The sequence below is a fragment of the Pipistrellus kuhlii genome, unplaced genomic scaffold, assembly GCF_014108245.1.
Source record: "Pipistrellus kuhlii isolate mPipKuh1 unplaced genomic scaffold, mPipKuh1.p scaffold_m20_p_2, whole genome shotgun sequence".
Lineage (NCBI taxonomy): Eukaryota > Metazoa > Chordata > Mammalia > Chiroptera > Vespertilionidae > Pipistrellus > Pipistrellus kuhlii.
The window spans coordinates 37878371-37904521 of record NW_023425515.1 but is presented as its reverse complement, the minus strand read 5'-3'; the positions used below and the strand labels follow the sequence as shown (position 1 = coordinate 37904521).

At 39.7% G+C, this 26151-nt stretch overlaps 1 protein-coding gene across 4 annotated transcripts in view; it reads right to left on the bottom strand.

Annotated features, from left to right (window-relative positions):
• The window catches only part of MAP3K13 (mitogen-activated protein kinase kinase kinase 13), a 140561-nt gene that overhangs the window by 40998 nt on the left and 73412 nt on the right, over nucleotides 1-26151 (bottom strand). The window lies entirely within an intron of this gene.

The window sequence follows — 26151 nt, the reverse complement described above, 5'->3', positions numbered from 1 at the left end:
TTTTTGTTATCTGATTTTTAAAAAGACATTTTGTAGAAAGGGATTTGAAGAGAGGTAAAGATGGGTGCTCCTTTAGCTCAGGGGAAGAAGTATCAGAATAATACACGGGTGAACCCTAGTTAAATTAAAGGTGCATTTATTAAATATGTGGTAAGAGCTGTGCTGCAACGGGCTAGCTTCTGTGGATACAGAACATTACTTGTTGCCATTACTACTTTTAATGCTGATTCAGACAAAGAGCTTTATAGTTTACTAGTGGCCCGGTGCACAAAATTCATACACATTAAAAGGGGTTTAATTGGAGGAAATAATTTAATATTGCTATTTGCCCTTTCTCTATAATAGAAGTGTCAGAGATGGGGAAAAAATTAGTAAAATGTATATGAAAACCTTTCTCCTGTTAGAGTCTGGGGTGCAGCTTTAGGTCCCCCAGCCCGGGTGGAGGAAGGGGGCACCTTGAGGTCCGCTGGCCTGGGCAGAGGGTGTGGCCTGAGGTGCCCTGTCAAGCCCTGCATGGTAGGTGTGTGGCCTCAGGTCCCCCGGCCTGGCTCTGGGCAGAGGTGGGGGGAGGCGCAGCCTCAGGTCCTCCAGCTGGGTGCCGAGGAGGGGTGTGTGGCTTGAGGTTCCACCAGCACAGAACCTGGGTGGGTGGGGGGCATGGCCTGAAGTATCCTGTCAAGCCCTGCCTGGTGAGGGGTACGCCCTGAGGTCCCACATCAAGCCCTGCTGGGCAGGGGGCACAGCCTGAGATCCCCTGGCCTGGCACCAGGGTGTGGGGGCGGGGGAGTGTGGCCTGAGGTCCCCTGGCAAGCCCCACCAGGCAGGGGGAGCAGCCTCAGGACCCCTGCTCCTGCCCAGGGCTAACCAGCCGCAGGTCCCTGCTGATTTTTCGTTAAGGCTCATTATGGAACTCGGCCTCTGCTGTAGGCACAGCCATCTTGTTATGGTTTGATGGTCAATTTGCATATCTCCTCTTTATTAGATAAGATAGAGCCTTGTTTACATAATTCAGTCATGTGCTGGTAAACCAGCTCTCCAGGGGGAAAAAAACAACAACAACCCAATTTGTAGGGTTTATAATTTCCCTGGGATAAATACTTCCACTATGGCAGATCTTAATCTAATAACATTTTAACAACCTGCTTGCAAAGTTACTCAATATTGGACAACTGGCCCTTACAAATTGATGTATAAGCCAGCTCCATCACTAATAGTCCTGGTAAGAGTGCCTTGTCATTTTACAGAGAAGTAAAAAACTTTTCTAAGGTCATATGTGGAATAAGAGGCAGAGCAAGAATTAAAATCTAACTAAAATTTAGATTCCTTTTTAATAACACGATAGCCCTTAGTTTCTTAAAGTGCTTTACAGTTAAAAAATACTGTTGCCCCTAATCTTGATCTAAACATTTGTCCCCTGTGTAAGGAAGAGAAAACATAGGATCGTTGTCCCTGTTTTTCAAAGGACACTAAGGCCTAGAGACAGGTATGTGCTAAAGTCACAAGGCAGGATTGAATACCAGGTTATTTTTCCTTATCCCCAAACTCTCTCCTGTACCATACAGTCTCTGTAAGATGCAGAACACAGTTCCTTCCTTTCAGAGCTGGCAAACTAGTCAAGGAGTTAATAATTACATCCAGGGAATCACCTTCTGACTGTTCCCCAGACATGACAAATGAGCTGTGAAAAGAAAAACAATAGTGGGGGCAGGAGTAGTGAACTTTGGCTGAAGGAGAGAGGTAGGACTTGAGATGAAACTTTGAAAGAAAGATGTGTTTCAGACAGACAGAAGAAAGGAAAACAGGGAGGGGGAAAAAGACCAGGGCATGGAAGGGGTTGATAAGTTAAATTTTAGGGCATGGAGAAATTTTGGAGCTGGGCAAACTGCCTGGGAATGTAAGGTTGGGGAAAAAGAGAAAAAGAAAAGCTGGATTCATGTGTTGCAGCAATAGCTGTTGGCTTGAATGGACCCCCATTCTCCTCACCCTATCCTCCCCACTTTGTTCCCTTTGTGCTCATCTCAGTGTTTTGACATTACTGATCCCCGCACTTTGCTTTCTTGCTCATCTCCTGCTACAATCTTGGGCTGTTTCTTGCCTTTGGCCTCTCCAACCTTGTTCTCCCTGATCTCTTTGAAGACTGCTGACTTCAGAGTCTCTGGCTGGCCACTGCCTCCTCCGTTCCTTCCAGTCTGCCTCTGCCACTGGGACTTGTGGTTATCCCATTCAGCACAGGGTGTCCCTTATGCTATTGGCTCACATTAGACTTGAGGACAGTCTAATGTGATATGTGATCTTCAGCCAAACACCTATTTGTGCAATTTGTTCTTTGAATCAAACTATGGACTTTATATTAATTCTTAGTAAATTTCTATTCTGTCACTTTTTATCCTGAGTTTCTCCCTGATGACATCACATTGGAATGAACTCACACACAAAAAGTTAGAAAAACATGTATTAAAAAAAATAAAAATAAAAATAAATAAATAAATAAATAAATAAATAAATAAATAAATAAATATATATATATATATATGTGTGTGTGTGTGTGTGTGTGTGTGTGTGTGTGTGTATATATATATTATTGATTTTTTACAGAGAGGAAGGGAGAGGGAGAGAGAGAGTTACAAATATCGATAAAGAGAAACATCGATCAGCTGCCTCCTGCACACCTCCTACTGGGGATGTGCCCGCAACCCAGGTACATGCCCTTGACCGGAATCAAACCTGGGAACTTTCAGTCCACAGGCCGACGCTCTATCCACTGAGCCAAACCAGTTAGGGCATGTGTTTGTTTTGTAATCTCTTTCCTTTTCCAATAGGTTAAGGGTGCCCGTGAAGCGGACCTGTTGCCACTGGCACTGGGAACGAGTACAGAGGAGATCTTTAGCATGGACATCACATGCAATTTGATATTTAAGAGATCAAGGAATAACAGGACTTCAAGGAATACAGTCCAACCCGCTGGCTTTTTACATATGAGAAGCAAATCTCAGAGAAAGTGCTGACTTGCTCAACACAACCAATTAGTGGCAGAGCTGGGATGCGACCTCTTCCTCATCCCAATTAGTGTGGTCAAAGAAGCTTGTTCCAAGTCCACTGTCCGTGAACAAAGGCAGAGAAATGAGAGACACAGAACAAAGGGAAGGAATCATCGCCATGACTGTATTCCAGTATGATCAGAGCTGATTCTACATTTAAGAACAGTGTAGGAGGATAAAAATGTCTAAATTTTACCTGTGATTGTGTGCACACCTACAAACAGCCACTGCACAGTGATGAAGCTGGTAAGTAGAAACTGAGGGAATGCAAGCAGCCCCACTATCTCTGCCTCTATCTTTGTCCTCTCAATCTCACTCTCCCTGACCAGATTCTGCTCAGGTATCCTCCTGGGAACTGACTGGATCTTCTTTTAAAACAATTTTTTTTTTAAATTGATTTCAGAGAGGGAGAGGGAGAGATAGAAACATCAATGATGGGAATCATCGGTAGATTGCTCCTGCATGCTCCCGATGGGGGATCAAGCCTGTAACCCACCCAGGCATGTGCCCCCAACTAGGAATCCAACCATGACTTCCTGGTCATAGGTTGATGTTCAACCACTGACTCACACTGGCTGGGCATGACTGAATATTTTAATTCATGAGAAGTCAAAGTTAGCTTTTATTTGAAGGGGATAGAAAAGAAAGGAGATGATATATATATATATATATATATATATATTTTAAATATTTTTATTGATTTTTTACAGAGAGGAAGGGAGAGGGATAGAGAGTTAGAAACATCAATGAGAGAGAATCATCGATCAGCTGCCTCCTGCACACCCCCTACTGGAGATGTGCCCACAACCAAGGTACATGCCCTTGACGGGAATTGAACCTGGGACCTTTCAGTCTGCAGGCCGATGGTCTATCCACTGAGCCAAACCAGTTTTGGCAGGAGATGATATTTTTAAACACTGAGAGTTAGATGGAAAAAGATAAGGAAGAGCAGAGGAGTGGAGGGCAAGGTGGGCAGGGCTGCGGGGGAGGTGAGGTGGCTGCCACCTTCACAAGGGCTCCTGAACCTGCCAGGAGCTCAAGAGGGGCTTCTGCATCTGCCCTCCAGGCGTGCTCCTCTGACTCGGTGAGTTTCTCAGCACCAAGAGGAGGAAGCGGTTTGTGCAAAATGAGTAGGCAAGAGTTGGAGACAGCAGCAGCTGTGCATTTGCCAGGGCCCTGCCAAATTCTGGAAATTACCTTGGCTTTGTGCCAAGACGCATCCAGCACAGAGAAAAAGTGGAATGAAAGAGGCAACGTGGCCATATGGCCTTCAAATTCTTGTGTTTATTATATAACACAGATTTCCCCATGTTGCTAATAGAGGATAATTTTATAATAGATCACATTCTGAGTTTTATATCATAAACATGAGTAAATGAAAAAATTTGGGGAAATATGCCCCATAGATAAAATTTTCAGTGTGACTAAAATTGAATAAAATTTTAATTTAAGCACTTAAATTAAATATTGCTGAGATTTCTTGATTGATCGTGAGAATTTCCCAAGCTGTCTTCTCTTTATTTGGGATTTTCTTGCCTTAAATTAAACAATCCTGCTACCCTAACCTCTTGGTCATTTTTCTAAAATACATAGAGTAGTATTTTGAGCATAAGAGACTTGTGCTATTAGGGCATCATTTCCACCTTAAAATTGGGATTAAGTTACTTGTTCACAGTAATAACACAAAATGGTCTTCCCAGGATAAAGATCTATCACCAAGATCTTGCTTGGTATTTTGAAAAGCATTAGGTAGCTTTTTAATGGAATTGAAATTCTAAATATGTTATTTAAAATCAGATCAAAAGAGTGGCCAACGATCATGCTTTTATCCCTAACCTGCTCTCATAACTATGAACCATCTACTAAAAGTTCTATTTAAGAGGATAATTATAACCTCCCATCAACCAAACCCACTCACCTACCTCATCTCATCTTTACAACATTTCACTAAAAAAACATGCATTCAAAAAATACTGATTCAGTACTTACCATATGTCTATATTTTTGGTCAAGATTCTGAATGTTTAGTAATACTGAAGTATGCTGGAGCCAGCAAAAAATAAAAATTATAAAAAGGAAAATTCTCCATATTGATGGATTACCTTCTGCATACTAATACTTATAAATACAACCGTAACTGAAGTTAAAATATGTTTAAAATGAATAAAGATACTTATTTTTCAGTCACAATTATAAACTTACCAAGAAGTAGAAATTTGTGAGATTTCATATATAACTTAAGTCAAAGTCTAAACATATTTCTTGACCAAAAAATTGATTTCTCTATAACCTCTATAAATTTATAATAAATAATAAACATCATGGGGGAAAAGTAAGTTTGAACTATGAATATTCAAAACAGAGTTTATGTTTGCATTATTATTTATTTTCCATACAAACAACTGTAAACCTACTTTTGCCCCATCCAGTACACTATTTTTAGTGTTAATATTCCAGAACAGAATCAACATTTCCTGACCTATCTTTGACTTATGAAAAAGAAAATCAGGAACTAAATAAATTCACTTAAAATGTCTTAAAAATAAGATACAGATCTACTGCCTTTAAACATACAAATACTAATGAATGTAAAAATAATTATTTTAGTATCATAAGAAAATAGAAAAATTGGTTTAAATAGCCCAGTGATTATTACTGTTGTTCTTTTAAATTGTCTCTATTTTCCTAAATTTCTATTAATAGCATGCATTACTTGTTTAATCAGTAATTTTCAAACCAGATCTTTATTGCTTTAAACACATAGACTAATGAGCCAATTTACCTACATTTGCATATATGACAAATTATATGAGATGTTAAGGACATTGTCAGGAAATCTATTTGTCAGTATGTGTTGCGGCTTGCAAACAGATTGAATAATAATTATAAATTCAAAATGAAAATAAATGAATAAAAAACAGATAATGAGGAAACAAAAGTTGATGACTCTTGTTTTGTTTTTACCTTTTCTACTAGTAAAGTTTGTGTTCAAGTGGGAAAAGTTAAAATAATTGTGACTGAAAGAACAAACTCAAGACAGATGAAGAGATAGGGCATATCTAAGTGTTTTGATTATTTCCAAGTTCTAAGGTCCAGATGTAGTACATGCTAAGGCACTAAAAAACTTGTATTTAGAATCACAAAAACAACCTTTGGTAAATAATTATCTTTAGAAACTGTGACATCTATTCATGGAAAAAGGAGAAGAAAGAAACATACTCTAATTTTTTTTTTAAAGGGAAGATTAGCCTATCTAATAAAAGAGCAATATGCAAATTAACCATCACTCTGCTACACCCACAAGTCACACCCACCAGCCAATCGGGAGCAATATGCAAATAAACCCAACCAAGATGGCTACGGCCACAGAGAGCAGGAGGGAGGCTTGGGTTTCGCCGGCAATGGAGGAAGCCAAGCTTTCTGCCTACCCTTGCCAGCCTAGGCCTCCACTCAAGGCTACAAAGTTTCAATGATAGAAGATACATAAATCCAAACAGAAATGGTGACAGCCACTGAGCTGGAAAGAGCAGGAGGCTAGGGTTGCCCCCGGCAAAGGAGGAAGCCAAGCTTTCTGTACACTCTGGCCAGACCAAGCCTCTGCTTAAAGCTACCGTGTTTCCCCGAAAATAAGACATCCTCCGAAAATGAGACCTACTTACAGTTTTCCTTCTGAGTGAAATATAAGGCATCCCCCCGAAAATAAGGCCCCCCTAGGCTAAACATGAGAGGTTTGGTCCACTGATTCTGAAAGAAATGAAGTCACAAGAAATTCAGGAATTGGATTGTTATGATGATGTTCCAGAAGATGATGACATGATTGTCATTAAATAAATGAGTAAATTCTTGATACTGTAGGATTCACAGTTTGTCTGGTTTGTGTTGACAACTACCATACTACCATACCATATACAGGTAATAAATTTCCTTTATTTTCATTTAACAATAAATGTGTACTGTATTCTTCTTCATGGAAAAATAAGACATCCCCTGAAAATAAGACTTAGCGCATCTTTGGGAGCAAAAATTAATATAAGACACTGTCTTATTTTTGGGGAAACAGGGTACAAAATTTCAATTATAGAAGATACATAAGTCCCAACAAAAATGGCTGCCACCACAGAGCAAGCAGAAGGTTTGGCTCTGCTCCAGGCTACAAAGTTTCAATTGTAGAAGATAAATATATCCCAGATACCAGGGCCTTCACTTGAGTCGCCAGAGGGTGTGGCCAACTTGCAAACCACCACAGGCCTCTTGCCCAGGCAGCCCCATGCCCCAAGGGAACCCCCACCCTGATCCGGGACACCCTTTAGGGCAAACCAGCTGGCCCCCAACCATGCACCAGGCCTCTATCCTACTAATCCTGTCTAATAAAAGAGTAATATGCAGATTGACCATCACTCCAACACACAAGATGGCTGCCCCCATGTGGACATGAGATGGCCACCATAAGATGGCCAGCAGGGGAAGGCAGTCGGGAGGGACCAGGTCTGCAAGGGAGGGCAGTTGGGGGCAATCAAGCCAGCAGGGGAAGGCAGTTGGGAGAGACCCAGGCCGATAGGAGAGGGCAGTTGGGGCAAACAGGCTGGTAGGGGAGCAGTTAGGCATCCATCAGGCTGGCAGGGGAGTGGTTAGGGGGTGATCAGGCTGGCAGGCAGAAGTGGTTAGGGACAATCAGGCAGGCAGGCAGGTGAGCAGTTGGAAGCTAGCATCCTGGATTATGAGAGAGATGTCCGACCACCTGTTTAGGGATGGGATGGGGCCTAAACTGGCGATCAGACATTCCTTGAGGGGTCCTGGATTGGAGAGGGTGCAGGCTGGGCTGAGGGACACCTCCCCTGTCCGTGCACAAATTTTATGCACCGGGCCTCTAGTAGAATATATAGAACTAGGAACTTGAGTGGGTCCCTAATACAAGCATAAAGTATATACCCTGTTTCCCCGAAAATAAGACAGTGTCTTATATTAATTTTTTCTCCCAAAGTTGCGCTAGGTCTTATTTTCAGGGGATGTCTTATTTTTGGGGAAACACGGTAGTAAGCACTCTGTAAATGCTAATCCCTTTTCTTCATTTCCTTTCCCGTTACTTTGTGCCTTTTCCCTCTCTTTTTGGAAATGTATGACTCCCCTTAAGACAAACAGTCCAGGAGAGTCATGTTCAAAATGACAATTAAAATTATTTAAAATTAAAATTATGTTTAAAAATCTGGGCTATACCACAAACTTTAATATTGTTTCCCAGTCAATCAATTCAGAAATTTCTATATACTTCATCATATAGAGAACAATATTGTGAGGGCCTAAGAGGGGAAGCACTGAAGGAAGATAGACCTGGATTCAAATATTAGCCATTAACTCTCTCTAAGTCTCAATTTCATTATCTAAAATTGGCAACAATAACAGAATCCACCTCAAAGAATAGATTTGATAATTACAGGAGAGAAAGCATATATAACATACTTACAAAATACACAGTGAATCCTTAGTACTTATTAGATCCATGCCTTCTATTTTTCAAGAGAAATAACTAATTTTCATTAGCTTATAGAAGTAGGATCCAAGTATTACTTATCTCTGTATCTTGTCCATCTTCTTTTTCTTACTATCTGGCCTCAGCACCTAGTACAGGACCTGATATAATATGATAGGAGGAGAACTTTATAGGCACGCATGCACACACACAGAGCAATGGAATAAGTAATATATTAATAACAATAGCTAACATTTACTGGGATTATTGCCACTTAATGCTCTAAACACTTTTCCTGTATTAACTTCTCTAATTCTCACATCAATCCCGATAATAATTGATAAAGAAATTGGGGCACCAAGTTTAAATAACTGACCTACAACTACTTAGTGGTAAAGACAGGGTTTGAACCCAGTTCCACTTCAGTTCCAAAGCCTCAGCCTGAATATAGGTTCCAGCAGGACCCTTAGTCACAAGACCCTAATATCAATATTATAATGAGCTTCCACTTCATTAAGAAGGGCCTAAGGCAGAGAAATATGGACTAGACTCACCTCTTACCTTGAACTTTGGTACTATATTTAGGATGAAAGGTAAAAATTCCTAGCAACAAGTAAAAATAAGTGGAGAATTCTAAAATATGCCACTTTCTGCAGTTTTCTTTAACATTAAACCTCTATATCTGCACTGTCCAATATGGTAGCTTCAAGCCATATGTGGCTATTTAACTTAAAATTAAATTAAGTAAAAAAGTCAGTTCCTCAGTTGCACTAGTCTATTTCAAGTGCTCAGTAGCCCAGTGTGGCTATTGGCAACCATATTGGACAGTGCAAAATACAACCTTTCCATCAGCACAGAGAGTTCTATTGGACAGTGGTGCTCTGAATGCTTTATTCATATTAACAGATTTTTGTTGTTGTGAGTATTAATAAAAACTGTGGCTTCCCTTCGTACATGGGGATTTGCCAAATGTGTAGAACTCCATTACTTGCTTTAAAATTGCAGGTCTGCTATCAAATTTTAGGAATATCTATAGATGAAATGACTTAAGTATAGCTCATCCTAAATGATTGGCTTGTCAGAACCCAATTAAAGCAGAGATTTAAATATATATATATTATTGATTTCAGAGAGGAATGGAGAAGGAGAGAAATATAAAACATCAATGATTAGAGAGAACTATTAATTGGCTGCCTCCTGTACCCCTCCTAATGGGGACCAAGTCTAAATTCAGAATTGACATTTGTCCTGGGAATCGAACTGTGATCTCCTTGTTCATAGTTTGATGCTCAACTACTGAGCTACACCAGCTGGGCAAAGCAGAGATTTTTAAAATAGGATTTTCCAAGAGGCCATACCCAGGTATCTAAAACCATCTGAAGAGCCAAGGAATTATTTTCAAATACTTAAGTAGTTTTAACAGTCACTTGTGGGAAATTTTAAAATAGCAATTAGACTATTGCTATTCTCATAATTACTCTTTCTTGAAGTTCTTAATCACAGTACTAATTTAGGTGAAAGGCAAAAAACTTGGGAAGGCGAATGGAGGGAAGAATAAGTGAACAGAAGTATCAAATCAGCAGTAGATCTTGTTACTTCCCAGAGAAGATTGTATTACAGATAACCAGGATAGAAGCTCCAGGAGGAGCGAGGATCTATAGGCTCCGGATCCAATGCCTAATTTTAATAATGTGAAAGATCCCATTACTTTAGACTTTTACATTTCTTCTTAACATTGTTTTTGCTCACAGAAGCAATCAGAAGTTTTAATTTTTTAAGGTAATGATTCAATCAAGATGATATCCTAGCAAATGTGTAATGAACATTTTGAGCTTTACCAAAAGGAAATTGGCAAAGATCAATCATTTTTCACCTGTCTCTTGTCACTGTTTTGAAATGTGAATTTGACTTTGTGCTAGAGAGTAATCCAAGCCCATTATTTAATTATTCATTGGTATATTTTCCACTTATACTCCCAATATATAGCTGAAATTTGCAGACTACTAAAGGATCCTTGATAAGTCCCATCTTCTAAGATGAGGATGACTAGGAAGAACATCAATTAATATTAAATATTTATTATAAGTGTTAAAAAATTATAAATGTACAAGACAATTCTAATGGAAAAAATAAATGTAGAATAACAAAGTATTTATGATAAAAAAAAGTATGTAGTGCCTCAATAAAATGATTAATATTACATAGGATAGAATTTAAAGACATATTTAGCTGCCTCCCATCAAAATTATAATTTATTTATTTTAATTTATTTCAGAGAGAGAAAGAAGAGTGAGAGACAGAAACATCAAATATGAGAGAGTAACATTGGTCAGCTGCCTCCTGTACACCCCCTATTGGAGATCAAGCCCTTAATCCAGGCATGTACCCTGACCTATAATCAAACCATGACCTCCAGGTTCATGGGTCAATGCTCAACCACTGAGTAACACCAGATGCACCAGAAATTATAATTTTAACTCACTACATGCACACATGTTTTCAATACACATGTTCCTAAAAAGTTGCATAGAGATCATATTTTTTTTAAAAGTTAACATTTCAAAATTTCCAGTAGAAGTGACTATTTGAAGTAACACTGACAAATCTGTCCGCAAAATCCTTGTAAATGCTAATAAGTTTTTATTATTGTACTTTTAGTTAATTTGAATTTTCTTCTATCTCAATGTAAAGCCACTAGTCAACTCATTAGCCATCACTTTTCATAGCTCTTGGTAAATCTGCTTGAGTAATTAATGTGTTTTTTATAATGTGTCCTGGACCTGAAAACCAGATCACCAAGCTTGTTCAAGAGTTGTGTACAAAGGCTTGAAGACTCCTCCTCTGAGTGAACTGTGAGGGTTGGATATGGGTCTACGGCAGTGTGAGAATATTTCTCCCCCTAATAAGTTCTAAATAACTGGTTCTAAATAACTATTTATAAATTTATATAAATTATGTCTAGCTGTTTTTAAAAGAATAGCATGAGTTATAGTCACAACATTGTAAAATGAGGATAAGAAGAGACAACTCTACCTGAAGAACTATGAAATGACAGTGGTCCATTTAGCCTGGCATGCTACCTCTGGTAATAGCTTTGGAGGGGATGTCATTGTTTTCTGTAACTTCTGCTTCCAAAAGGAATGGCTGTACCATAAACATCACTTGCTTCTCTTCACAATCCACTAAAGAATCTTATTCATGTGCTGAACTTATTTTTTTTATATTAAACCTTAATACTTTTATGTTATCACTAACATTTAATATTGTAGATGATCTCTACAACACATATGTTTCTTGTAGAGAAGCTTGGAACTATCTTAGTATAGTTTTTCTCAATACCTAGCATGGAATCTGAAATTAATAAAGGTCCTATGAATTAATAAACTAAGGTTAAAAAATGCCTTTTCAATATTTAAAAGTATCTGATGTTCTTAAAGTCTAGAACTCCAGAGTTTGTACACAATGATTTTATAAATATCAATTTTTTTCTTTAACACTGATGGGTCTTCAAAGCTCCAGGCTGCATTCCTAAGGCACAAGATTTTATGAAATCAACTTTTTATAAATACACATTCCTTGAATAATTTCAATTGTTCTTGTTGATCCATCTGCAACTTCATCTTTCCCAGAATGTTGCTCTGAATATCACTGCTCCTTGGTGGTAGATTAGAGGAAACTTTTGTATTTCATTGCTAGACCCCTTCTGATGTTGCCCAACACATTAGTGAGTTAGCCACACACAGCACACTGAGCAAATGTCATCAGTGAATAACCCACCATTATGTCAAATTTCCTCCCAGAATTGTAATGAACCAGACCGTAATGAAGGCCAAGATAGTGTAAACAGTTGTTTCACCATGTTGATTACATTATGTTATGATGTGTTGAAATGGGAAAAAAATCTGGGATTTCAAGTCAGAAAGATCTCATTGAATCCTGGCTCTGCAACTTACCAGCTGTGAAGTCTTCAACAAGTTACATAAATACATTTGTACACTGGAGATAATATAAAACTCTCTTTTGGAGGTTGTTGTAGATTCAGATCAAATAACAGGCATTTAATTGAGTGTTTACTATAAATAAGACCTGAAATCTTCAAATGGTTTCTCTTGGTTGCCTTGGCATCTGAAATCAGTTTGATTTCAACCGCAAAATTGGAAGAGTTCACTCTATATTCACGTTTTCTGATTTATTTTCTAAAACTGTTAAATAAGATTTCTAGTTAAACATGGTAGATTGAACATAGGCATTTTATCTGCCCCCCCCCCCCCAACCACATTCCACTAAGATAAAAGCAAGGCAAATGAGAAAAAAAGATACAGCAATATGAATAAATTCCAAAAGCACAATGCTAAGAGAAAAAAAGCCGAATACAAAAAGTTACATATGGTAGGAATCTATTTACATGAAATCTATTTATAGAAAAGACAAAACCATGAGAACAGGAAATAGTGCAATAGTTAACAGGGGCAGGTAGGGGGAGAGGGAACTGACAGCTTTTCTCCTTCCACACCAATGTCCAATATGAGATCTGCAAATTGCCATTTGGAAGGAAAAGTCCCCAAGCCACAGTAGAATGGCCAGAACAGGCTCCTGCAATGCTAGCAGGGTTCCCCGGATACTAATACTTTTCCTGACACTTTTACCAAGATGCTGTTGATAAAGATGAAGCTCATTTAGTTGAGTAAGTTGTGGCAAGCGTTGTTAAAACTTCTATACAGTTAAAACTTTTCATTTATGTATACATTAGAATTAACTTTGTATTTAGAACCTTAACACCAATCAAGCTACCTACGGGTGTGTATAAATAGAGATTAATAAATATAAGTCTAGAGAATAAAATGAGGTAAGAGTTTATGACAGTTAAGATTACATGTAACTTAGAATCTAAATGCTATCCCTAGAGTTTCCTACCCCAGACCAAGTGTTGAGTTAAAGGCTGAGATAGAGATCCAGGGTCTGCTGGTGGGAAATGGTTAAGTAAAGAGACATTAGTTATATCCTGAGGATTCACAGATCAACACAAAATCGGTCATGATTTTTGCCCCACACTTATTGAGGCAAATCTAAGTGTCCTTCTCATAAACTCTGTAGTGTTTCTATTATCCTTTTATGATTTTCTTTCCTTTTCAGGCATGCTTTCAATATTATTTTTCTACCCTTATTTTACTGGATACACATTTATGGGAGCACATCTCTTCTGGGATGATCCACCCCATTCTATAATTTCCAACTTTCACATGATGGATTTTTCCACAGAGAGCCCCCACCCCTTTTTTTTACTTGCTCCCCATAAAAGCCAGTAGATTCACTAGTGAGAATGGGTTTTGAAATGGGGCATCCATCCAACTTCACTAATCTGACATGACTTGAGCACTAAAATTTAAAATATGAAAATAAATCATTACATACCTATGAGGAATCATAGAGTCCTACCTAGTCTACTAAACGATCTTCTCATACTCACTAAAACAGCAACAGGACTAGGATGGACCACCAATTGTACCAGCGACTTAGAAATTAACCTTTGACAATCCAGGTTTTGGAATTAGTGGCTTTTTCCTTTGGCCTAATGTACCTAATCCCATGGGACAAATTAAAGGCATGACTGGCTATGGTCGCAGAGAAGCTCAAGAAAAGTCTACTGCTTGACCCCAATAGATTCAGATTCTGGTTTATTCTCTTTTTCACTGTCTCCTTACTCACACAGCCTAGGCAGAATAAAAGAAAAGACTAAACTTTCTCAATAGCTGGCATTTAGTTTCAGAGTCAAAGTGGTAGAATAAAAATGTATTTAGCATACTCCTACCATGTTACTGGCTTTATTTCAAAACTGTTCTTGACATGGCATTATACTTTAATTAAGGGAAGGTGCTACAAAAAAGAAAAGTTGAGAACTAAATTGCTGGCTAGGGATGGCTAAATTGAGAGTCAAATGGTACCCTTAAGCTTCCTGTTTTTCTGACTTCAAAATGTTCTGGGTAATGTTCCCTGACTAATCTGAGGCCCTTCCATCTTTTCTGTCGTTCCTACTACTCTTTCACCCAGGATCAAACATTAGACAACTCTGGGGGCCTCATTCTTAGGAACAACTTGGCTTTTATTACCTCTGTCTTCCACAAATAATTCTCAAAGTCAAAACAATTTCCAACAAGATCAACTGATGGTAACTAGTTATTTCATTTTAGAGAATTATAACTAAGTGGTTTAAATGTACCAGATAACTAGAGTAGTCCTTCCAATTCCCTCACTGTTATGGTCTAAATGTTTGTGTCTCCTCCAAAGAGGTAGGTTGAAATCCTAATGCCCAAAGGTAGTAGTATGTGGGGCCTTTGATAGGTACTGGGATCGTGAGGATGGAGCCCCTATGAATGGGGTTAGTGCCCTAGAAAAGAGGCTCTGAAGAGAGCCCTTGCCCTTCCACTGTGTACAATGAGAAGCCTGAGACCCAGAAGAGGGCCTTGTCCAATCACCTAGCACCCGCATCTCAGACTTTCAGCTTCCAGAACTGTGAGCAATAAATTTCTGTTGTTTATAAGTTACCCAGTCTGTGGTATTTTGTTATTGCAGCCTGAATGGACAAAGACACTCCCTCAGTAAACATGCACTGAGCATGTGCCACACATCCTGTAACAATGCTGTGGAGGATGGAATAGAGACAGGAGACAGTCCTAAGCTCAAGGAGCACTCAACAGATGGTCACCTGAACAGTAACTGTAATGCAGTGTAGAATTTAATAAACCTTTAAGAGCTTCACGAGCCATGGCACAGCAGAGAGGGTAGTAACTAACTATGATTGAGAACATCAGGGGGAAACTTCATAGAGGAAGAGACATTTGAGCAACAAAGTGGGACCTTGAAGGAAGAGCAGAAGTCATACCAGTGGAGAAAGGGTGGAAGACGGGGGAGGGAAGCGTTGTATTTGGAAGAAGGCATTCATTTTTATAAAAAAGGAAGTTAAAAAGAAAAGAATGGAGAGCGAGACAAAAATGGCATTTTCCAGAAATAGTAAGCAGCCTTGAATAGCTGGAACATCAGGTGTGTGGAGAGCAGTGATAAGCACAGCTCTAAGTATAGGGCAGTGTCACGTCATGAAAGGTTTTGAATGCTGGGCCAACAAGTCTCTTCTTTGAGCAGAAGGATTTGGCTTCATAAAAACTATTACTCATTACTTATGCAATGATCAGGAAACTTTTATTCAAGACCACAGTAAGTGGAATGAGCAGAATATATAGTTTCTGAAATCATGATGTTACATTAAATAATACATATAGACCTCATTAGCAAAATAGCATTGATTGGGGCATAAAATTGAGGCAGAGTTTCCCTTAAGTCATTAATTGGCACAAACACATTCTTATTCTAGAAGTCTAACAGTATCCAGGAAGGAATAAACCTGCTGGCCTTTAGCAAAAAGGGGCATGCCACAGGAAACAGTCAATGTACTGAGATATATGCCAGTGAGAACATTATCTAAGGGATTATGACAATTTTGTATATTGTCAATAGGACTAGCTACAAAATTTGCAAGGCTAGCACAAAATAAAAACACAAGACACCATGTTAAAGAGCAATTAAGAATGGTAAGGTAGCGGCAGCAGAGCATTAAAATGAGCACAGGACCCTTGCAGTGGCACAGGTTACACCCTCTAAACTGGCTTGACTGCTAGCTCTAATTTTTTGTTGTTGTTGTTAATCCTCACTGAAATATATTTTTCCGTTGATTTTTAGAGAGGGGGAGGAGGGGAGAAGGAGAGACAGAGAGAGAAACATTGATGTGAGAGAGACACATTGATTAGTTGCCTCCTGCACATACCCCAAACTGGTCTGGGGAACTACAACTGAGGTATGTGTCCTTGACCAGAATTGAACCCAGGATCCTTCAATCTGCTAGCTGTATTCACTGAACCAGACAGGCTAGGGCCCAGCTCTAACTTTTAATGGCAAACCACCTGGTTTCTACAGCCTGATATGTATAAATCAGTTCTCACATGCAAGTGTGAATTTTGCCACCAATCTACCCCCAGAATTTATCCCATCCCACCAGTGTGCTTCCTTTCTGCCTTGCTAGCAATGGTAATTAGAAGAGAGTCCTTCTTAGAGAAGTGCTAAATCCTTCGCCTGTTCTTACAATGCCGTTCTGCCACTGAAAATTCAGGCTCCCTCTCCTTAATCTTTTGTATTTGAAATCTCCCCTCATCATAAAGTCTTCTCTGTTAGGAGGTAAGGCAATACGTTCTCATCCACATCCAGTATTTAATCTTAAATTGATGCATTATTTGGGCTGCTATTTTATGCTGAGTCTAAGTATAGCTACTATGGCTGCTGCTAATATTGATGTCACAGGTACTGTACTGGGCAATTTTATAGTCCTGAAAATGGATCAGTGGATGACCCATTACTATCTGATTTCCTTGTTCTATATATTTTAGCCCTAGTGCTTAACCTATGAATATTTTCCCCAAAGGAATAGCAAAGGAAGGAGGAGGGATAAAACCCCATTTAGGTTGTATGATTTTGTTACCTGTTAATACGGTTGGTAAGAAAAAACTGGTAATGACTTTTTTAAAAATATATATTTTATTGATTTTTTACAGAGAGGAAGGGAGAGAAATAGAGAGCTAGAAACGTCGATGAGAGAGAAACATTGACTAGCTGCCTCTTGCACACCCCCTACCGGGGATGTGCCCGCAACCAAGGTACATGCCCTTGACCAGAATCGAACCTGGGACCTTTCAGTCCGCAGACCGACGCTCTACCACTGAGCCAAACCGGTTTCGGCTGGTAATGACTTTTTTAAAAGAAGATTTAAAACAATCACTTAATTACAGTTCCTATGTTATCTATTTTAATTTATCTCCCCTGACTTTCAATCGATAAATTGACATTGGACATATCTATATCAATAAATTGGCTATCCTATATAATAAAAGGGTGATACGCAAATAGACCAAATGGCAGAACAACCAACCAAAGTGTAATATGCTAATGGTATGCTAAGGCTGCTCAATTGCTCGCTATGATGTGCACTGACCACCAGGGGGCAAATGCTCCAACAAGTAAGTTAGCTTGCCCCTGGGGTCTGGCTTATCCAGATTGAGTGAGATGGATCAGACATGCCCTGGAGCCCTCTTGCAGTCCCTCCCCTGCCCAATTGTGCACTGGTGGGATCCCTCAGCCTGGCCTGTGCCCTCTTGCAATCCGGGACCCTTCGGGGGATGTCAGAGAGCTGGTTTCAGCCCCATCCCACAGGCCACTCCCCTTGGGAGGGCGTCAGACACAGGGCTCATGGCTGGTGAGTGCTACTGTGGCAGCACGAGCCTCACCCAATCAGGACAGATTAGGTGCCAGCCCATAGCAGGCACAGTGGGGCTGGGAAGAGCAGGAGCAGCAGGTAGGAGCTGCAGGTGCATTGGACTGCGGGTTTCGGCCTGATCCCTGCAGGCCACCCAGAGGGACCCCAGCAGTGCACGAATTCATGCACCAGGCCTCTAGTCTTAGGTAGTAAAATCATAAAGAGAAGACACCATGCCTTTTGAACGGATTATTAGTACAACACACATACATAATAAATGGAAAGCTGTGAACCCAACTCCACCAATTGATTTGCGTAGTATGCCAAGCCTCGCGCGTCATGCGATATTACAAAGATATAAGTTTTCATATCAGTGTACTGTTGTTGCTGAAGAACTTCAGGTAAGACCTTCTTGTGGCTTTGAACCAGGATTTGGTTCAGAGTGCAAAGTGGGGTTAATTTGCTCAGACTTCAATTTCAGAGCAGCAGCAGATCCAATCAGAAACTCTCAGCTGGTCATAATGAAAACCTTTGGATTAGATCACTTTTTAAAATATTTTATATATATATTTTATTGATTTTGTACAGAGAGGAAGGGAGAGAGATAGAGAGTTAGAAACATTGATGAGAGAGAGTCATTGATCAGTTGCCTCTTGCACACCCCCTACTGGGGATATGCCCGCAACCAAGGTACATGCCCTTGACCGGAATCGAACCCGGGTCCCTTCAGTCCCCAAGCCGATGCTCTATCCATTGAGCTAAACCGGTCCCGGCTAGATCACTTTTTAAAATATTTTATTTTATTCTTTATTGATTAAGGTATTACAAATGTGTCCTTATCCCTCCATTGTCCCCCCAAACTCCCTACTCATGCCCTCAACCCCTGGTGTCTGTATGCATTGGTTATGCTTATATGCATGCATACAAGTCCTTTGGTTGATCTCTCCTAGGTCACTTCTGTTTGCCTTAGCTGAACAGGAATCAATCCAGTCTGCTAACAATTTTCAAAGTACTACATACACGTAGCTGAGGTTTGGCACACGGTTTGTGTTTTTCCCCATTTTGCCTTTTTATTTCTGATTTGAGAAGGCTATGTACCACTATCCTGTGAATATGAGGAGAGAAATTTTTTGTTTTGTTTTTTTTTTTACAAGAAGAAGACATCTCTAGAACCTCAAGACATTTTGCCTCTTGAGCCACAGCATTAGCAAATGCAGTTCAGCCAGAGGGGAACTGAACAGCAGCTGAGTCAGGCTCATAATTTACACTGGGGAAAGCCCTTGGAGTTCAGAGGCACGTTGCCCAGCTGGAGAAACACAGATAATCTCTGCTAATGATGTTCCTCCCTCTCTCTCCTATCAGGGTTGGGCTTTCCACACATGCACACATAATTATATATGCACGCTCGGTGTCCAGTGAAGCCAAACAACACAGCACCCAGGATTAAATTACACAGTAAGACTTCTTGGCGTCATCTGGCCTCCACATCCTGTCTAATGAACGCTGTCCAGGGTTCACATTGGGGAGCTGTTAAAGACCTTATGAATTAAAAAAAACAGCTTCCTACTAAAATTCAAAAGTAATAATATAATGGTTTTATTTGAGACTGAGTCTAATAAGCTCAATGTCTTACATTTATTTTAATAAATACATATTGGGAGGCAGACATCTGGACTTTGCCCTAAAAATGACTTGAGACTGTTGACAAAAATGCACACAGTATAATAGGTAAACAGGAGAAGGGAAAATAAGAATAAAATGTCAAACAAAACAGAAAAACCCGAGGTAAAAACCAGCAGGCAAAAACAATCCTATTGTATGCTAATGACTATTAAAGATGGTCTACAAATTTGGACCAGAACTTTGTGTAGATAAAAAAATCGATTAGCTAATTATTCACAAAATATAAAAACATGCCAATTGTCCAGGAAAAGCAGTTCGTGCTGATTTGTACAAAATGGTAAAATAGCTCAACAATACCCTCATAGCAAATACAGTCTCGTCTTTTGCAGGAAAGTTTTAGAGTACCTCTCCTTACAGGGTCAGATCCCCACATAGTCCAGAAAAGCAACACTTACAGGAAGAGGTTCTAAGTAAAATATAGCTCTTTGCAATTATGATTTATCTAGAAGGGCATGGACTACATCTTCTTTGGGAAATCTTCCTTGCCCATTATTTATCACATTCAAACTTTCATTAAAAAAAAAAAATTGAGTAGCTAAGAATGATAAGTTGTATTGGTAGGAACCTGGTGTACAAATACTGTGGGTTTTCATGTAAGAGGTCGATCCATAAGCTTTAGCAATCAACCAAGAAGAATAAAGAGCTGACACCCTCCTGTGAAAATTCTCCTTTGAAAATTCAGTAATCTTTCCAGAACTTGTACCTCAAAACCTCATTTCCACACAAAGGCAGGCCAAGAAAAATAAGCCTATGTGATTATTTATTTTTTATTATAGCGCGTCATGTTCTTCACATTCTGATGAAATAACTTTTTTTTCCCCTAAGTGAAAGTGTTTTTATACAAAGCCCTTTGCAAAGGCATCGTTTATTTTTAAAAGAAAGAAGCAATTTAATAGTTAATACCTCTGCCACTTTACTAAAGTAAATAGGGAGTGGTGGGGTAGCCAGTCACCATCTGGGCTGTAAATTAGAATCCTGCTGCCTGGTAATGGGTGGAGGGCCAGTCCACGAAGCCCCCCGAGGAGAACCCATCTATCAGTGCAGCCGTCCATAGAGGGACAGCAGAGCAGCCCAGACAAGGCTCTGCTGCCAGATTTTCAAGGGAGCTCTCAGGCACCCCCGTACTCTGCCCCATCTAAAGCCCTTGTTGGATTTCTGAATTCAGGAAGTTTTAGAGAAAATTCTCACACTTTAAATATTGGCAATTAGAGGGGACTTTATGATCCAGGAAGTTCTGGGCAAAAAACAACAAACAAACAAAGAAACAAACAAAACAAATAATAGATTCAGAGCTGCTTCATCTATTTTTAATGTTTTGAAAAGTGGTGAAAGGTGACATTACTTACCATAACATGAACACTGAGAAGGTAACCTAGCAGGAAGCTATGTGACTGGGTGCGCATGTGCTTTATGAAATTGCACAGACCCAAACAGAGCCCTGGTGGCTGATTACTCTCCTCCGCTTCTCACTGCAAGCTAAGGGCTTAGCTGCTTTGGACTACTAGTACTTCCTCCAAATACGATCATTGCAAAGAGGGCACAGCCAGGTAAAAAGAAGACAGGAGGCACGAGTGATCCTAATAAGGAAAACAGTGCAGAAAATCAAGTGTATAAAGATAATCAGAAAATTACAAGTGAAAGAAAAATGTAGTTAGGATACTTTTTGAGGTCGTAAGTAAGCCTCAATGGGTGCCTGGGATTATTCTTGGGAAATACAAGTTAGAAAAGCTAAAACAACTGTTTGTTTGATTGATTGATTGATTTAGTATGCTGCCTAAAGTTTAGGCTTGACACATCATCTTAGATATTCAAGAACTTTTATAAACATTCTCACATCAGTTCTCATCACAGCCATCTGGAAAAAGCACCTATCCAATGTGTCACCGAAATTACAAAACTACACCTAAAAACTCCCTTTTTTTTTTTTTTTTTTTTTTGAGGAAGATGGTCGCTTATCAGATAATCTCTATTCAGCTCATTCACTGATTCAATTCATGCTTCATTCATCTCCTAGGGTGCTGGCTCTGCGTTAAGCAATAAGGACGGTGCAGAGATGAACAATACAGTGGACCTCTGCTCTGGAGGAGCTCACAACCTATAAGAGGAGAAACATACAAATAAAAGACTACTATGCAGAACCAGAAGCTCTGTAGGGGAGATGGGTCCACATTTTTGAAGTCCACAAAAGGGGAAATTGCTGTCTGGGATGAATGGAAAAGGGGTATAAGGAAGAGGAAGACCCTGCACAAATGCCAAGAGGTGTGAAAGAAATCACGTGGTTATTTGCGAAGAGGGAAACATGTCAGTAGGGCTGGTAAGAAATGATAAGGGAGTTAAAAGATGGCGCTAGAAAGGTAGGTTAGAGGACTTTCTTTTCCCTTATGGGCAGAGAAATATGGAGAGGGGAAGGGAAGGGACATGTTAGATTTGAAAGATGATTCCACAGACAATCGATGGATGGAGGGTGGAAAAAAGCTGCTACACAGAGAATGGAAAGAAGCTGAGAGATGTTTAGAAGACAGAATTGATAGACCAGATGTGACGGCGAGGAAGAATTTTCCAGTGGAGATGACGAGATGCTACCACTAATCAAAGCAGAAGAGGCGGCGGCTAGGGACCTGCAGGGAGGAGGTAGCCAGTTAGGGCTTACAGTGTCACATACTCTCCGACAGGCCAGGCTGTTTGAAGTAGCTAAGAAAGGAAGTAGCGAAACTGAAACTGGGAAAAGGACTATTTATTGTTGAAGAGACACATTCAAGGGGAAAGTTTCACATAATTATTATATTCCCATCGGGAGAGTTATAAATTTTATGGACTCACTATTCTTGGGTTGGTGATGAATATTATTCTTTTCTTAAGTGTTATTTCCTCATTTTTGTCTCGTTTACAACACCCCTGAATCTACCACCAAGCTCCTTATCCTCCCCCACACCACACCCCTTCACACATGAATAATATTATATCCTCCAACCCTTTCTTCAACCCAACAGTGTTCCTTTCTTCAAAACCCTCTGTTTTCCATGAGCTAAGTGTTGATTATCTTAAAAAACAATCAGTAATGGCTAAAGGATGCAACAGAGAACACAGATAGCAAACTACTTCTACCATTTAAAGCCACATCCATATTCCCATGAGCTATTGGGTCGGCAGCTAAGTAATTGCGGATTTTTTAAAGAAAATCAAAGACAATTTTTTCATGGAACTAAATAACTTTATTCTGTAATGTATTGCCCATTTTGATCAATGACCTCTTGCCATCTTTCAGGCAGCATCATAATCCCACGTTCAAAAAACTTCTGGTTTTTATTAGCAAAAAACTGAATCAGGTACGATTTGACATCATCATCATTATTGAAATTTTTACCATTCAAGGAGTTTTGTAAAGATCGAAACAAAAAGTAATCAGATGGTGCAAGGTCAGGACTATATGGTGGATGTGGCAAAACATCCCAACCAAGCTCCATTAATTTTTGCCGAGTAACCAAAGATGTGTGTGGCCTTGCATTGTCATGATGGAATACAACACCTTTTCGATTTGTCAATTCGGGCCGCTTTTCTTCAACTTCATTGTTTAATTTCATTAGTTGTTCAATGTAGACATCAGAATTGATCGTTCGGTTGGGTGGTAAGAGTTCAAAGTAGACAATTCCTTTGTAATCCCACCAAACTGATAACAAAACCTTCTTTTGATGAATATCAGCTTTTGATGTTGTTTGAGTTGGTTCACCTGGCCTGCTCCACGATCTTTTCTGCTTGATATTGTTGTAAACAACCCATTTTTCATCGCCAGTTATCAGTCGTTTTAAAAATGGATCATTTTCATTACGTTTCTTTAGCAAATCGCAGCTGCTAATGCGTTGCGTTAACTCTGATTCTTTCAGTTCGCGAGGAACCCATGTATCGAGTTTTTGAACATAGCCAAGTTGTTTTAAGTGATTTTCAATGCATGTATGTGATACATGAAGCTTCTCTGCAATCTCACGTGTTGTACTGTGACAGTCCAAATTGATTATTGCTTTGATTAGGGCTTCATCAACTTCAACTGGACGACCAGAGCGTTTTTCATCTTTGAGTGAAAAATCACCAGAACGAAATTTGGCAAACCAATTTTGACACTGCCGTTCTTTTAAGGCTTCGTCACCATAAACAGCAGATAACTTTTTATGAGCTTGTGATGCGTTTTTCCCTTTGCGGAAATAAAAAAGCAAAATATGACGAAAATGTTCCTTTTGATTTTCCATTTTTCAACGAACGCCAAACGAAAACTACAAAACAGATCAAAAAACTTTTTTTACTGATTAACAGCTGAATAGCCAACTATCAAATAACAAAATGTGTTTTACATTTGTACTACGTCTGCAAACCTAAAAATTCAACTGAAGCCATATATGTGTGAAACCAGCAATTACTTACTTGCCGACCCAATATTTATACTTTGTTTGGTTTTATCCCTTCATTTAAAATTTAGGTCTGCCGAATAGCACACTTCACTACTTCAGAGTTCTAACACCATCCACAATGAGAACTGTCTAATGTGGGCACCACTGTCCCAAAGGCCTTGCAGAACAGCTACTCCGTCCATGACTGTCAGAGTATATTGGCATATACTTAGCCCCCAGAGAAAATGATTCTGATTCCACATAATCTGCAAGGGATAGAAAGGATGATTGCACACGTGTAAGAAGGAGTTAGTGCTGCAACTCAACAACCTTTCCTGCTGCATGCTAGGCGCTGTACAGTGCTTCTTAGAAGCTGCACTGAATATGAAGGTGTAAAGATGGTATCCTCTTTATCTTTTGATATACCTTACATATTTGATAATTTATTTTTAAAAAGTTCCCGCTGCTTAGAACACAAGTCTAATAGGGGAGACAGCCACAAACACAAATGAAGACAGGCCATAGTGCGCGCGTATTACGGAGGTGCACAGATTAGTAAATAGATTATAACAATAACAACTGATGAAGCTTTCTACTTTCGGGGAACAAGTCTGGTCAGCTATCTTTACAAGGACATGAGGCCAGAAACCTGAAATTTAGAGAGAAAATGTCTTTCTTGCTGGTGCATCTGATAAGCCTGAGATAATTATTTTTACGCCTACAACTGAAAAGGCAGTAAGGGTAGCCCACTGGGTCACAGGCTCAAAGCTGCTGCCTGGCCCTCTTTCTAAAGCTCTTGGTTATTTCTCAGAAGAGACAGCTCTTTCTCTCACACCAGTTCCAATGCCCCTGCCCCTCCCCCGCCTCCCCCACCCCCACCTCCAGTCTGTCCACATGCCTCAAATCCCTCTCAGATTCTCCCATCATAGCCAGTCAGTGTTCTGTCCTCTTCACTACCCCCCCCCCCCCCCACACACACACACAGAGTAAGGGGTGACCTCACAGCTTCCAGTCATCGATTTCACAGGACAAAAGGTTACAGATTCCCTTTAAGTGCAGTCCTTCCAGAAGGAAGGCAGAAGCCGGGCGACCTTTCAAATTCCCCATGGCATATGGACAGGCTCTACCCCTGTCTCATCCACAGTGCCACTGACGGGCCTGGGACCAGACAGGAATATTAAAAAGCCTCTGGCTCCAGTCCACTCCACGGCCCTCATGTCTGGCAGAAAAATGTGTTTTTGTGTCTGTTTTGGTCATATGACTTCTTAGATATAAGAATCAAACTGATGCAGGGGAGGGTGGGAGTGGGGGGCGGTAAGTGATCAACCAAAGGACTTGTATGCATGCAGATAAGCATAACTCACGGACACAGACACCAGCGGGGTGAGGGCATGTGCTGGGGGTTGGGGGTGGCCAGGGAGAGGTCAGTGGGGGAAAAGGAGACATATGTAATACTTTCAACAATAAGGAATTTAAATAAATTTAAAAAAAAAAAAGAATCAGACTGATGAATTCTTCTTCCCCTCCCCCTCAGTAAAGGGAAGTAAAGGAAAAAAACCTTTTGAAAGGAGGGTATTTCTCATGAAGCTTTAAGGAAATATTTGTACATATTAAAAGAAAAGATTTAAATTTAATTTTCTCCATCAAAATGAAAATAAGTTTATCTATAACACAACATAAATATTTGCTATGCTAACACATGCTGCACACTAAAGCATTTACATACTGCATAATAGCATTTAATAGCACTCAATGTTTCTGACTTCAGTAATTTTGCAGCTTAATGATTTGGAAATAAGCTACCAGGAGTCAGGAGTCCCAGCTGTGCCATAAATCAGTTGTTTGGCCTTGGGCAAGTCACCTAGCCTCTCTGGGCCTCAATTTCCTCATCCGAAAACTGAAGGAACTGGACTAATGGTCTCTAAAATCCATTTTAATGATTAAAAAAAATTCAAATATAAGGAATCAGACCAATCTAACAAAGGAAAAGGATCTCTCAAAACTGATGAGCTCTCCCACTGCTGGAAATGCCCAATCTATCAGAGAAATGATAAGATTCCTGCTTTGGTAACGATGATTGAACCAAAAGCCTTCTCCCCTGTCTTTCAATTGTAAAGTTCTCTAATTCTACAGACTAGTTCTATAGACCATAAAGCAGATAGAGAAAGAAATTAATTTAACAGGAAAAGGGGGAGGGAGGGAAATGCCATCTTCTACATATAGCAAATGTTTGCTGTTACATTAACAGAGCAATCACAGGTATGGCAAGTCACTGTGTAGCCAATACGG